Source organism: Hyla sarda, chromosome 7 (genome assembly GCF_029499605.1).
Source record: "Hyla sarda isolate aHylSar1 chromosome 7, aHylSar1.hap1, whole genome shotgun sequence".
Taxonomy (NCBI): domain Eukaryota; kingdom Metazoa; phylum Chordata; class Amphibia; order Anura; family Hylidae; genus Hyla; species Hyla sarda.
The window spans coordinates 149,806,610-149,819,947 of NC_079195.1; positions in this window are offsets into that span (position 1 = coordinate 149,806,610).

Consider the following 13,338-nt stretch of genomic DNA (forward strand, 5'->3'; position numbering starts at 1 on the left):
ACAGTCGGTGCATGCAGGGAGTTGTACTTTTGCAACAGCTGGAGGGACACTGGTTGGAAAACCTTCAGTTAGGTTCTGTTACCTAACTCAATTTTTTCCAACCCGTGTGCCTCCAGCTGTTGCAAGACTACAACTCCCAGCATGTACTGATCGCCGAAGGGCGTGCTGGGAGATATAGTTATGCAACAGCTGGAGGTATGCAACTACAACTCCCAGCATGCCGAGACAGCTGTTTGCTGTTTGGGGACACTTTGATTTGCAGTTTTGCAACATCTGGAGGGCTACAGTTTAGAGACCATTGTATAGTGAAAATTTTCATTTGCACAGCCCACTCTTCCAAAGATCTGTCAAACACCAGTGGGGTTTAAATTCTCATTGGACCCCTTATTACATTCTGTAGGGGTGTTATTTCCGAAATAGGGTCACATGTGAGGGTGGTCCACTGTTCTGGTAGCACGGGGGCTTTGTGACCCCCGACTTCTATTCCAACCAAATTATCTCTCCAAAAGCCCAATGGCGCTCCTTCTCTCCTGAGCCTGTAGTGCACCCGCAGAGCACTTCCAAAAATAGGGTATTTCCATACTCAGAAGAAATAGGGTTACAAATTCTGGGGGATACAAAAGAGAACAGGGTGCGTGCCCCTGGATGGAACCTGATGGATGAGATAGTGAAGAGCCCAATCAAAACGCACTAACCTATGCGAGTTGTGAAAATGGAGGCACAGCAATGCGCTTGATTAGGAATCCTGTAATAGCGGCTACTGCGGCTCCCAGCGTCCAGGCGCAAATATAGGTAAATGGAGATCCAAGAAAGGGAGATGAATTGCGCTGCCACAAGAAGTATATATAGGTAAATTTATTGCACACAAAGGATCCATGCAACACGTTTCAAAGCTGGAACAGCTTTTTAGTCCGTCTGACGAAAAAGCTGGAACGGCTTTGAAACGCGTTGCATGGACCCTTTGTCTGCAATACATTTACTTATATATACTTCTTGTGGCAGCGCGATTCATCTCCCTTTCTTGGATCTCCTTTTACCTAAATTCGGGGGGGGGGGGGGGGGGGGGCTTTTTCTCCTATTACATCTTGTAAAACTGAAAAATTTGGGGTGACACCAGCATTTTAGTGAAAAAAATAAAAATGTTAGATTTCAAGGCTCACTGTACCCCTTGTTACTTTCCTTGAGGGGTGTAGTTTCCCAAATAGTGTGCCTTTTTTTTTTTTTTTTGCTGTTCTGGCACCATAGGGGCTTCCTAAATGTGACATGCCCCCCAAAAACCATTTCAGCAAAATTCGCTCTCCAAAAGCCTAATGTTGCTCCTTCCCTTTTGAGTCCTATAGTGCACCCACAGAGCACTTTACATCCACATATGAGATATTTCCTTACTCGAAAGAAATTGAGTTACAAGTTTTGAGGGACATTTTCTCCTATTACCTCTTGTGAAAATGAAAAATTTGGGGTAACACCAGGATTTTGAACCCTCTAGTGCACCCACAGAGCACTTTACATCCACATATGAGGTACTTCCTTACTCGAGAGAAATGGGGTTACAAATTTTGGGGGACATTTTCTCCTATTCTCCCTTGTGAATATGAAAAATTTGGGCTAACACTGGCATTTTAGTGAAAAAAATAAAATTTTTCATTTTCACGTCCCACTTTAACAAAAGTTTGTCAATCACCTGTAGTGTGTTAAGTGTACATTTCTTTAGGGGTGTAGGTTCCCAAACAGTGTGCACTCTGTTTTCGTTTTTTGTCTTTTGCTGTTCTGGCACCATGTGGACTTCCAGAATGCAACTTGCCCCCCAAAAACCATTTCAGCAAAATTTGCTCTCCAAAATGCCATTGTTGCTCCTTCCCTTCTGAGCCCTGTAGTTTGCTTGCAGAGCACTTTACATCCACATATGAGGTATTTCCTTACTCAAAAGAAATTTGGTTAAACATTTTGGTGGCTTTTTCTCCTTGGGGCTACAAGAACAAGAAAAATGAAGATTTAGAATTTTCTCCTCCACTTTGCCGCTATTCTTGTGAAACACCAAAAGAATTAACAAACTTTCTGAATGTCGTTTTGAACACTTTCAGGGGTGCAGTTTTCATAATGGGGTCCAGTATGGGGTATTTCAAACATAAAGACCCTCAAATTACTTCAAAACTGAACTGGTCCCTAAAATATTCTGATTTTGAAATTTTTTGTGAACAATTGGAAAATTTCTGATAAACTGAAGTCCTCTAGTGTCTTAAAAAAGTAAAAGCATGTCAACTTTATGATGCAAACATAAAGTAGACATATTGTATATGTGAATTAATATATAATTTATTGGAATGTCCATTTTCCTTACAAGAAGAGAGCTTCAAACTTAGAAAAATGCCACATTTTCAAATATTTCATGACATTTTGGAATTTTTCCCCAAGAAATGATGCAAGTATCGCCGAAAATAGTAGAATATGTCGCGAAAAAACTATTTCGGAATCAAATTCATAAGTAAAAGCATCCCAAAGTTACAAAAGGGGTATTCCAGGAAAAAACGTTTATATATATATATATATATATATATATATATATATATATATATATATAAATATATATAAGAAAAAAAGAAAGATAGTCGGCACAACAGCCTAATACACGGGTGCACACTGCCATGGCATCAGAGTATACAAAAAAAGAGGATTGCAGCAGCACACATTGGTCAAAAAAATTTGAGGCTCTTAGCGCACTTTTTGATCAAAACGTGTCCCCCATCCACCACGAGGAGGTGGCCTCATTTAGGATGGGAACCTAGCACAATTTCTGAGCCTAACACTCAACTATCCACTCACCTCTGCTGGGCATATAGCCTCTGACTGGGTGACATGCTGGATCCATTTAAAACTCCACCTGTGAGAAAGGGGGAGGGGTGCACAGCTAAAGAGGGTGCCATTTCCCCCTGAATTGTACATACAAGAAAAAAAGAAAGATATCCGGCACAACAGCCTAATACACGGGTGCACACTGCCATGGCATCAGAGTATACAAAAAAAGAGGATTGCAGCAGCACACATTGGTCAAAATTTTTTTTTTGTATATATATATATATATATATATATATATATATATATATATCTCAACTGGATCCAGAAAGTTAAACAGATTTGTAAATTAATTCTATTAAAAAAATCTTAATAATTCTTTCAATAGTTAAAAAAAATCTTTCAATAATTATCAGCTGCTGAAGTTGAGTTGTTGTTTTCTGTCTGGAAACAGTGCTCTCTTCTGACATCTCTGCTTGTCTCGGGAACTGCACAGAGTAGAAGAGGGTTGGTATGGGGATTTGCTTCTAAACTGGGCGGTCCCCGAGACACGTGTCATCAGAGAGCACTTAGACAGAAAACAACAACTCAACTTCAGCAGCTCATAAGTACTGAAAGGATTAAGATTTTTTTATAGAAGTCATTTACAAATCTGTTTAACTTTCTGGAGCCAGTTGAAATATATAAAAAAAAAAAAGTTTTTTCCTGGATAACCCCTTTAATGCTTACAATGACAGTGGTGAGGTTTGCAAAAAAATGCTCTGGTCCTTAACCACTTATAGACCAAGCTCTGGTCCTTAACCATTTAAGTACACCTTTGCTCCCTGATACTTAAGGACCAAGGGCGTACCTGTACACCGGTGGGAATTTCGGTCCCTGCCGTGCTGGGCAGGAAAAGAGAAAAGATAAAGTGCTCCATGGTGTAATAAACGAGAGACCTGTGAGGTGAATTAGACAATGGCAAAAATGCTCACCTGGTGCTGTTGTGTACCCGCATACACAACAATGGTGAGCGCATGTAGTGTCCACAGCCAGCCGGCTATGCAATGGGTAATAGAAGGGTGGATTTCAATAGAAGTGCTGGCTTAAAGATGGCACAGGTCACAGGAGGACAAGGAGTAGGTAAAATGCAAGAGTAATTTATTCTCCCAACATGCAACGCATTTCACTGCTACAGCAGTTTCATCAGGCATAACTAGAGACATGTGTGTGGCAATTTTATCCAGGAGTGAGAGGACACGTTGGATAGGTAAGGGGAAAGGGGAGTGGAAAGGGGGAGGGAAAGAGTGTCCAAACCACCGGATAAATTATACCGTACAAAGTATATTTGAAAAACATATATATATATAGACATATAAAATTTAAAACTTTAAAAATATATATGACAAAAAATAACAAGGAATGTGGTAAATGAGAAGATAGAGAACGGTCAACAATATTAGCGAGCATTCTCTATGGTCTCATTCAGACCATGCAGTATTAACGTAGAAAGAGTGAAAATCCAATATGATTCATGATTAATTGAATACTGAATGCGGTTGGGTTTGGTGGAAGGAAGGAATTCTAGAATAATTAAACGTAAGGATTAGACATGTGCAATTCGTTTCGGAACGAATACTAAACTTAACGAATTTTCCCGTTTTCGGGTGTTCGTTACAATTCGAATGCACGAAGAATTTTTTTTTAATATTTCTGAAAAAGAATACGAATATGAATATACAGTTAACAAATGCATTTGTTAAATAACGCATAACGAATAATGCATGTTAACGAATAACGAATGCATTCGTTATCAGTAATCCGAATTTAAGGAATGAATTAGATTTTTTTCATTGGGTTTACCTGAGGAAAACTTGCCTTCCTACACAGAGAAAACTGCAAAAAAAGGTGAAAACAACAAGAATCCTAAGGTAACACCTGCTATTTATTACAAAAGAGGATCAGCAAGTGAAACTAATGTGCATTTTGTTTTGTAACGAATGCTAAATTTAAAGGGTAGCTCCCACCATCATGTTTTTTTTCTGTCCCTGCCTATTGCCCTTCTATCCCTAACACCCTCCCTGCCTTTATTTTTATTTTTTTACTATTTTAAAAATGGCATTTAGTCTGCCTGGTAGTGTGCTCACTACCAGGCAGACTTCCCCAGCAGGCACCACGTCACTGATGCCTGCTGGGGGGGCCAACTTCCGCCCTTAGTTCTCCTAACAGGGTGCCTACAGCTGTTTCACCACTACAACTCCCAGCATGCCCTGACATCTATTGGCTTTCAGGGCATGCTGGGAGTTGTAGTGGTAAAACAACTGGAGGCACCCAGGACAGGAGCTTCATGGGGGAAGGAGTGAGCCGGGAGCCGATGCGGGAGGGACAGGTGCGGGGGAGCCTCTTCCTGCCGCTCGGTGAGTAACACCCAAACACCTCCCCCCAGCGCCCCCGTACCTTGCAGCAGCGCCCCGCATCCCCCCGCACCTTGAAGCAGCGCCCCCCACACCTTGCAGCAGCGCCCCGCGTACCTTGCAGCAGCGCCCCCTGCGCCCCCCGCACCTTGCAGCCCCCCCACCGCTCCCCCCGCACCTTGCAGCAGGGCCGTTGGCGAGTGCGGGAAGCCAATGCGCAGCCCTGGCTGTTACTGCGCCTGCACAAAATTTCGATTGATGCCCTGCCGGAATCAGTCGGAATTTTGCTGTGACGTCACTCCGCACTGCATTCGGCCACTTTTTTTTAATAAAAGTATATTAGAGATATGTTGTAGTACTTAAGCACTACAACATATCAAAAATAATTTTTCATGAGAGTGCCCATTTAACGAATTTTACAGATATAAGGAAAGATCCGAATTAACGAATGCATTCGATGTTATTAACAAATGCATCCGAAAACGGAAAAAAAAATTAACCCTATGCATCCGAAAACCGAATATAACGAATTAACAGCATTCCGAATATTCACAGAACCGAAAATTTTTGAAAACGAACGAAACGAAAAGAAACAAAATTTTTGGTTCTGCACATGTCTAGTAAGGATGATATATCACTTTTATGGACTAAAGTAAAATGACGTGATACACTGTGAAGTGTGAATTTGTTCTTAATATTAGATCGATGTTTGGACATACGGCAGCGCACCATTTAATCGTACGTGCGATGTATTGCATATTACAGCTGCAAGAAAGCAAATATATAGCAAATTGGGTATTACAGTTCAAACATTGTTTGATATTAAAAGATTTTTTTGTATAATAAGAACAAAAATTGTCCACAAATGGATCCATCAAGCTACAGCATAAACAACGAGTTTTATTACAAGGAGAGAACCGGTCGGGGACCAGACAGGGGTGACTGCTGATATCTATCAGCAGGCACCCCGCGCAAATACCCAGGGGGGTCAACAGACACTAGCGTTTTGCGCCGATTCCGGGTCATGCGGGTCTATGGTGACCCGGAATATAAGGGGGGTTGCATTTGTCCCAGACACTTACTATCCTCCTGAAGGGATAGGAGTGAGGTGGCAGCGGTGCCACCCCTCCTATCCCTGCTATTGGTCGCCAGAAGCGACGACCAATAGCAGATCGGGGGTTGGGGTGTTAACACTTGGTTTCCCCGTTCTGCCCACCCACAATAGGCAGGGCAGGATGGGGAAACCGAAGAGGACCGAGGGCAGAAGATCCACTTACCTATCCGGAGGCTGCGGGCGACGGTGTCATGCGGCTGGCTCGCTGGATCGTACGGAAGCCAATGAGATGCCCAGCAACATCTGGAGGGCTACAGTCTGAGACCACTATACAGTGGTCTCTAAACTGTAGCCCTCCAGATCTTGCAAAACTACAATTCCCAGCAAGCCCACACAGCATTTGCTGTCTGTGCATGCTAGGATTTGTAGTTTTGCAACATCTGGAGGGCCACAGTTTGGAGATCACTGTGCAGTTGTCTCTAAACTTTCGCTCTCCAGATGTTGCAAAACTGCAAATCCCAGCATGCCCGAACAGCAAACAGCTGTCTCGGCATGCTGGGAGTTGTAGTTGCGTACCTCCAGCTGTTGCATAACTACATCTCCCAGCATGCCCTTCAGCGATCAGTACATGCTGGGAGTTGTAGTTTTGCAACAGCTGGAGGCACACTGATTGGAAAATACTGAGTTAGGTAACAGAACCTAACTGAAGGTTTTCCTCCCAGTGTCCCGCCAGCTGTTGCAAAAGTAAAACTCCCAGCATGCACGGGCTATCAGTGCATGCTGGGATTTGTAGTTTTGCAAAATCTGGAGGGCCATAGTTTGGAGATCACTGTGTAGTGGTTTCTAAACCGTGGCCCTTCAGATCTTGCAATACTACAACTCCCAGCATGCATGGTCTGTCAGTACACGCTGGGAGTTGTAGTTTTGAAACAGCTGGAGGTTTCCTCCCCCCATGTGAATATACAGGGTACATTCACACGGGCAGGTTTACAGTGAGTTTCTTGCTTCAAGTTTGAGCTGCGGTAAATGTTTCGCCACAACGCAAACTCCTAGCGGGAAATTCACTGTAACCCGCCAGTGCGAATGTACCCTAAAAACACTACACTACCACATAATAAAGGGTAAAACACTACATATACACCCCCTTACAATGTCTCCCCCCCCCCCGCCAATAAAAATGAACAACGTATCGTACGGCAGTGTTTCCAAAACTGAGCCTCCAGCTGTTGCAAAACAACAACTCCCAGCATTTCCGGACAGCCACTGACTGTCCAGGCCTGCTGGGAGTTTAGCAACAGCTGGAGGCATTTTGTTTGGGAATCACTGGTGTAGAATACCCCTATGTCCACCCCTATGCAATCCCTCATTTAGTCCTCAAATGCCCATGGCGCTCTCTCACTTCAGAGCCCTGTCGTATTTCAAGGAAACATTTTAGGGCCACATATGGGGTATTTCCGTACTCGGGAGAAATTGAGTTACAAATTTTGCCGGGCATTTTCTCCTTTTACCCCTTATAAAAAGAAAAAGTTGGGGTCTACACCAGCCTGTTAGTGTAAAAAAAAATTAAAAGTTTTACACTAACATGCTGGTGTTGCCCCATCATTTTAGTTTTCACAAGTGGTAAAAGGAAAAAAAGACCCCCAAAATTTGTAACACAATTTCTCCTGAGTACGGAAATACCCCATATGTGGGCATAAAATGATCTTCGGGTGCACAACAAGGCTCAGGAGTGAGAGTGCACTATGTACATTTGAGGCCTAAATTGGTGATTTGCAAAGGGGTGGCTGATTTTACAGTGGTTCTGACATAAACGCAAAAAGAAAAAATACCCACATGTGACCCCATTTTGGAAACTACATCCCTCACAGAATGTAACAAGGGGTATAGTGAGCCTTAACACCCCACAGTTGTTTCACAAATTTTCGTTGAAGCTGAATGGGAAAATGAGAAAAAAAAACATTTCACTATAATGCTGGTGTTACCTTAAATTTTTCATTTTCACAAGGGAAAATAGGAAATAAAAGCCCCCCAAAATTTGTAACCCCAATTCTTCTGAGTATATAGATACCATATATGTGGATATAAAGTGCTCTGCTGGCGAACTACAATGATCAGAAGAGAAGGAGCACTATTGGGCTTTTGAAGAGAAAATTTGTCCGGAATTGAAGGCCATGTGTGTTTACAAAGCCCCCACACTGCCAGAACAATGGACCCCCACATGTGACCCCAATTTGGAAACTACACCCCTCATGTAATTTAATAAGGGGTGCAGTGAGCATTTACACCCCACAGGTGTCTAAAATATTTTTGGAACAGTGGTCCGTGAGAATTACATATTTAATTTTTCATTTGCACAGCCCACTGTTCCAAAGATCTGTCAAACGCCAGTGGGGTGTAAATGCTCACTGCACCCCTTATTAAATTCTGTGAGAGGTCTAGTTTCCAAAATGGGGGTCACATGTGAGGGGGGGTCCACTGTTCTGGCACCAGGGGGGGGGGGGCTTTGTAAACGCACATGGCCCCCGACTTCCATTCCAAACAAATTCTCTCTCCCATAAGCTCAATGGCGCTTCTCCTCTTCTGAGCATTGTAGGGCACCAGCAGAGCACTTGACATCAACACATGGGGTATTTCCATACTCAGAAGAAATGGGGTTACAAATTTTGGGGGTAATTTTCTCCTATTACCCCTTGTAAAAATGTTAAATTTGGGGAAAAAACTGCATTTACACATCCAAATTTAACAAAAAGTCGTGAAATACCTGTGAGGTGTTAAGGCTCACTGTACCCCTTGTAACGTTCCTTGAGGGGTGTAGTTTCCAAAATTGTATGCCATGTTGTTTTTTTCTTTTTGCTGTTGTGGCACCATAGGGGCTTCCTAAATGCGACATGCCCCCCAAAAACCATTTCAGCAAAATTGCTTTCCAAAAGCCAAATGTGACTCCTTCTCTTCTGAGCATTGTAGTTCGCCAGCAGATCATTTTACGTCCTAGCATGGGGTATGTCCATATTCAGAAGAGATGGGATTACAAATTTTGGGGGGCATTTTCTCCCATTACCCTTTATAAAAATGGTAAATTTGGGTAAAAACTGCACTTTAGTGAAAATTTTTTTTTTCATTTACACATCCGACTTTAATGAAAAGTCGTCAAACACCTGTGGGGTGTTAAGGCCTTACTGGGCCCTTTGTTACATTCCTTGAGGTGTGTAGTTTCCAAAATGGTATGCCATGTGGGGGTTTTTCTGCTGTTCTGGCACCATAGAGGCTTCCTAAATGTGACATGCCCCATTGTCGCACCTTCCCTTCTGAGCCCTCTACTGTGCCCACCGAACACTTGACATGCACATATGAGGTATTTCCTTACTCCAGAGAAATTGGGTTACAAATTTTGAGGGGATTTTTCTTCTTTTACCCCTTGTAAAAATCCAAAAACTGGGTCTACAAGAACATGTGAGTGTAAAAAATGAAGATTTAGAATTTTCTCCTTCATTTTGCTGCTATTACTGTGAAACAACTAAAGGGTTAACACACTTACTGAATGTCATTTTGAATACTTTGAGGAGTGCGTTTTTTTTATAATGGGGTCAGAAAGCCCTTCAAGTCCACTTCTTTTTTTCCATAGTAAAGTTTTATTAAAGGTTTCAATGCATACATAAACGGGAGCAAAAAAAAAAAACGGTTCAGTTTATCACATAGTCCAGGGAGTGCAAGTTACACAGAAGAAAAGAACATTCTGATCATTCAGATAGTCAATAAAACAGCTACCTGGAAACATCAGTATAATCGTAACCACAACACAAGTGGACAGCTCAGTGTAAGGTCTTTAACCCCTTAAGGACCAGGCCATTTTACAAATTAGGACCAGAGCGTTATTTGCACATCTGACCACCGTCACTTTAAGCATTAATAACTCTAAGATGTTTTACCGAATATTCTGATTCTGAGATAGTTTTTTCTTGACAAATTCTACTTTATTTTGGTGGTAAATTTTCGGCGTTACTTGCATCCTTTTTTTGTGAAAAATTCCAAAATGTCATGAAAGTTTTGAAAATGTAGCATTTTTCTAACTTTGAAGCTCGCTGCTTGTAAGGAAAATGGATATTCCATATAAATTTTATTTTTACTCACAAATACAATATGTCCACTTTATGTTGGCATCATAAATTGGACATATTTTTACTTTTTGAAAAAATTAGAAGGCTTCAAAGTAGAGCAACAATTTTCAAAAATTTCATGAAAATTGCAAAATCTGAAGGGACAGATGTTACAGAACTACAACTCCCAGCATGCCTGGGCAGTCTAGGCATGCTGAGAGTTGTAGTTTGGCAACATCTGGAGGGCTACAGTTTGGGCACCACTGTAACAGTGGTTCCAAAACTGTGACCCTCCAGATGTTGCAAAACTACAACTCCCAGCATGCCCAGACAGCCAAAGGCTGGGAGTTGCAGTTCGGCCTTCCTAGTGATTGCCACAGTAAAAATCACTTTACTTTCAGTTTCATTTCTCCCCCCACCGTCGATTCCCTACCTGAACCGGGATCTCCGGTGAATATCTGCGATAATTGCCAGGCCCCACGAGTCTTCTCCTCCAGGTATCGGCCTCCATGTTTTCCCCCCGTTCTGCCTGACATCCAGGGGTGGGCAAAACGGGGGGTTTCCATGGCAACCCACCGTCCTGCTCTGCCATTGGTCAGAATCAGTTCTGACCAATGGCAGTGGATGGGAGGAGATCGCAGCATTGCGACCACACTCCTACCCTGCAGGATGCTGGGGCCTGTCACTCACAGGTCCGAGCATCCCTATTTTCCGGGTGATCAGGTCACCAGAGACCCGATCAGCCCGAAATAGGAGAAAATTGCATGTCTGAATTGACATGCGATTTTCTGCGATCGCCGACATGCGGGGGTCCCGGTACCCCCCTTGGCATTTGCACGGCATGCCTGCTGAAAGATTTCAGCAGACATACCGTTCCGATCTCTGCCCGGCGCGCGGCAGAGACCGGAAATACAACAGGACGTTCTATGTCCTAAAGAGGTTGAGGAGTAGGCCTCCATGAAATACTTAACGGAAACCTACGTGTAGCGGTCAGTTCAATGTACAGGAGGGCCACCCTGGCGCACCATCAAGTCCACTTCTATCCTGAACTGGTCGATGAATGAATTTTGTGAAAAATTCGAAAATTACTGCTGAACTTTGAAGCCCTCTGATGTCTTCCAAAAGTAAAAACATGTCAACTTTATGATGCAAACATAAAGTAGACATATTGTATTTGTGAATCAAAATATAATTTATTGGGGAGTGGCCTGGCTGCCGAGGACACTGGCTGCACTGTAGGAAAGCTCCGTGCCTGAGGCTCTTTTAAGCAACATTTCCCAGCACATTTTGCTCCTTTATTAACCCCTACCTGGAATCATTCCTCCCTAGAATATGGCAGGCAGAAGAAACGGCCCATGAAACAGGGTACGCTACAGAAATTTAACTTTACCCGATCGGAGCGGGTCTCCCAAGATGGCGCAGCACCACTCTCATGCGCCTCTCTCTCGCACTCCCTCAGTGGGCCACACTCACCTGCCTCTACTCATCCACGACGCTCCTGCTCGGGCCCGGCACTTTTTGCGCCCACTCAGCTGCCACTGACTGCGGGTGCCCCGGAGCACGGAGGGACGCTTGAAGCCCGCAGCACAGAGGACCTCCGGTCACATCAACATGGCGCCTCTGAGCACTCTCCAGGAGCTACTATGACCGAAGGGCCAGCCTCACCATCTGTCAGCCCTGCTAAGCAGAGACCCCAGCTCTCTCCAGATGCTATACCGGGAGAGACCTCATACTGGAGCGACCCCCCCTGTCTTGCCATCACCTGCGAGTAATACTCTTGATGATATTCCTGTGACGGGTCAGATGATGACTGACGGGTCTATGAAAGCTATGCTAGTCGCTCTCCTTCAGACTTTCCTGGGAGACATAATAGCTATGCTTGGTCCTGTGAATTCTGCTGTAGAGGAGCAAGGTGGCAGGGTGGATCACCCTGAAAATAAACTGGAAGAATTCTCTGATTCACACGACACCATAATTGACTCTCATACCTCTCTTAGAAGACAGGAGTATTAGAAATAACATTAAGTAAATGGGCATACCAGAAACCATACAGCCAAAAGAAATTCCTCAATATGTCCGTTCTTTATTACAAGCAGTGCTCCCCTCCTGTACCCCACATGAATTGGAGGTGGATCGGGCGCATAGAGTTCCCCGCCCAAAACATTTGGACTACACAGTACCCAGAGATGTGCTAGCGAGGGTACATTTTTTCACTATAAAAGAGATGGTGATGGAATTCTCCTGAAAAAATGGGGGCTTGCCAGGCCCTTTTCATAAGGTTGCTGTTACGCCTAGCGCTCCGGGTCCCCGCTCCTCCCCGGAGCGCTCACAGCGTCTTTCTCCCTGCAGCTCCCCGGTCGGTCCCGCTGACCGGGAGCGCTGCACTGTCATGGCCGTTGGGGATGCGATTCGCACAGCGGGACGCGCCCGCTCGCGAATCGCATCCCAGGTCACTTACCCGTTCCCGTCCCCTGCTGTCATGTGCTGGCGCGCGCGGCTCCGCTCTCTAGGGCGCGCGCGCGCCAGCTCCCTGAGACTTAAAGGGCCAGTGCACCAATGATTGGTGCCTGGCCCAATTAGTTTAATTGGCTTCCACCTGGTCCCTGACTATATCTGACCTCCTCCCATGCACTCCCTTGCCGGATCTTGTTGCCCTTGTGCCTAGTGAAAGCGTATTGTGTGTCTAAAACCTGTGTACCAGAACTTCTGCTATCCACCCTGACTACGAACCTTGCCGCCTGCCCCCGACCTTCTGCTACGTCCGACCTTGCTTCTGTCTACTCCCTTGTACCTCGCCTATCATCAGCAGTCAGAGAGGTGACCCGTTGCTAGTGGATACGACCTGGTCACTACCGCCGCAGCAAGACCATCCCGCTTTGCGGCGGGCTCTGGTGAAAACCAGTAGTGACTTAGAACCGGTCCACTAGTGCGGTCCTCGCCAATCCCTCTCTGGCACAGAGGATCCACTACCTGCCAGCCGGCATCGTGACAGTAGATCCGGCCATGG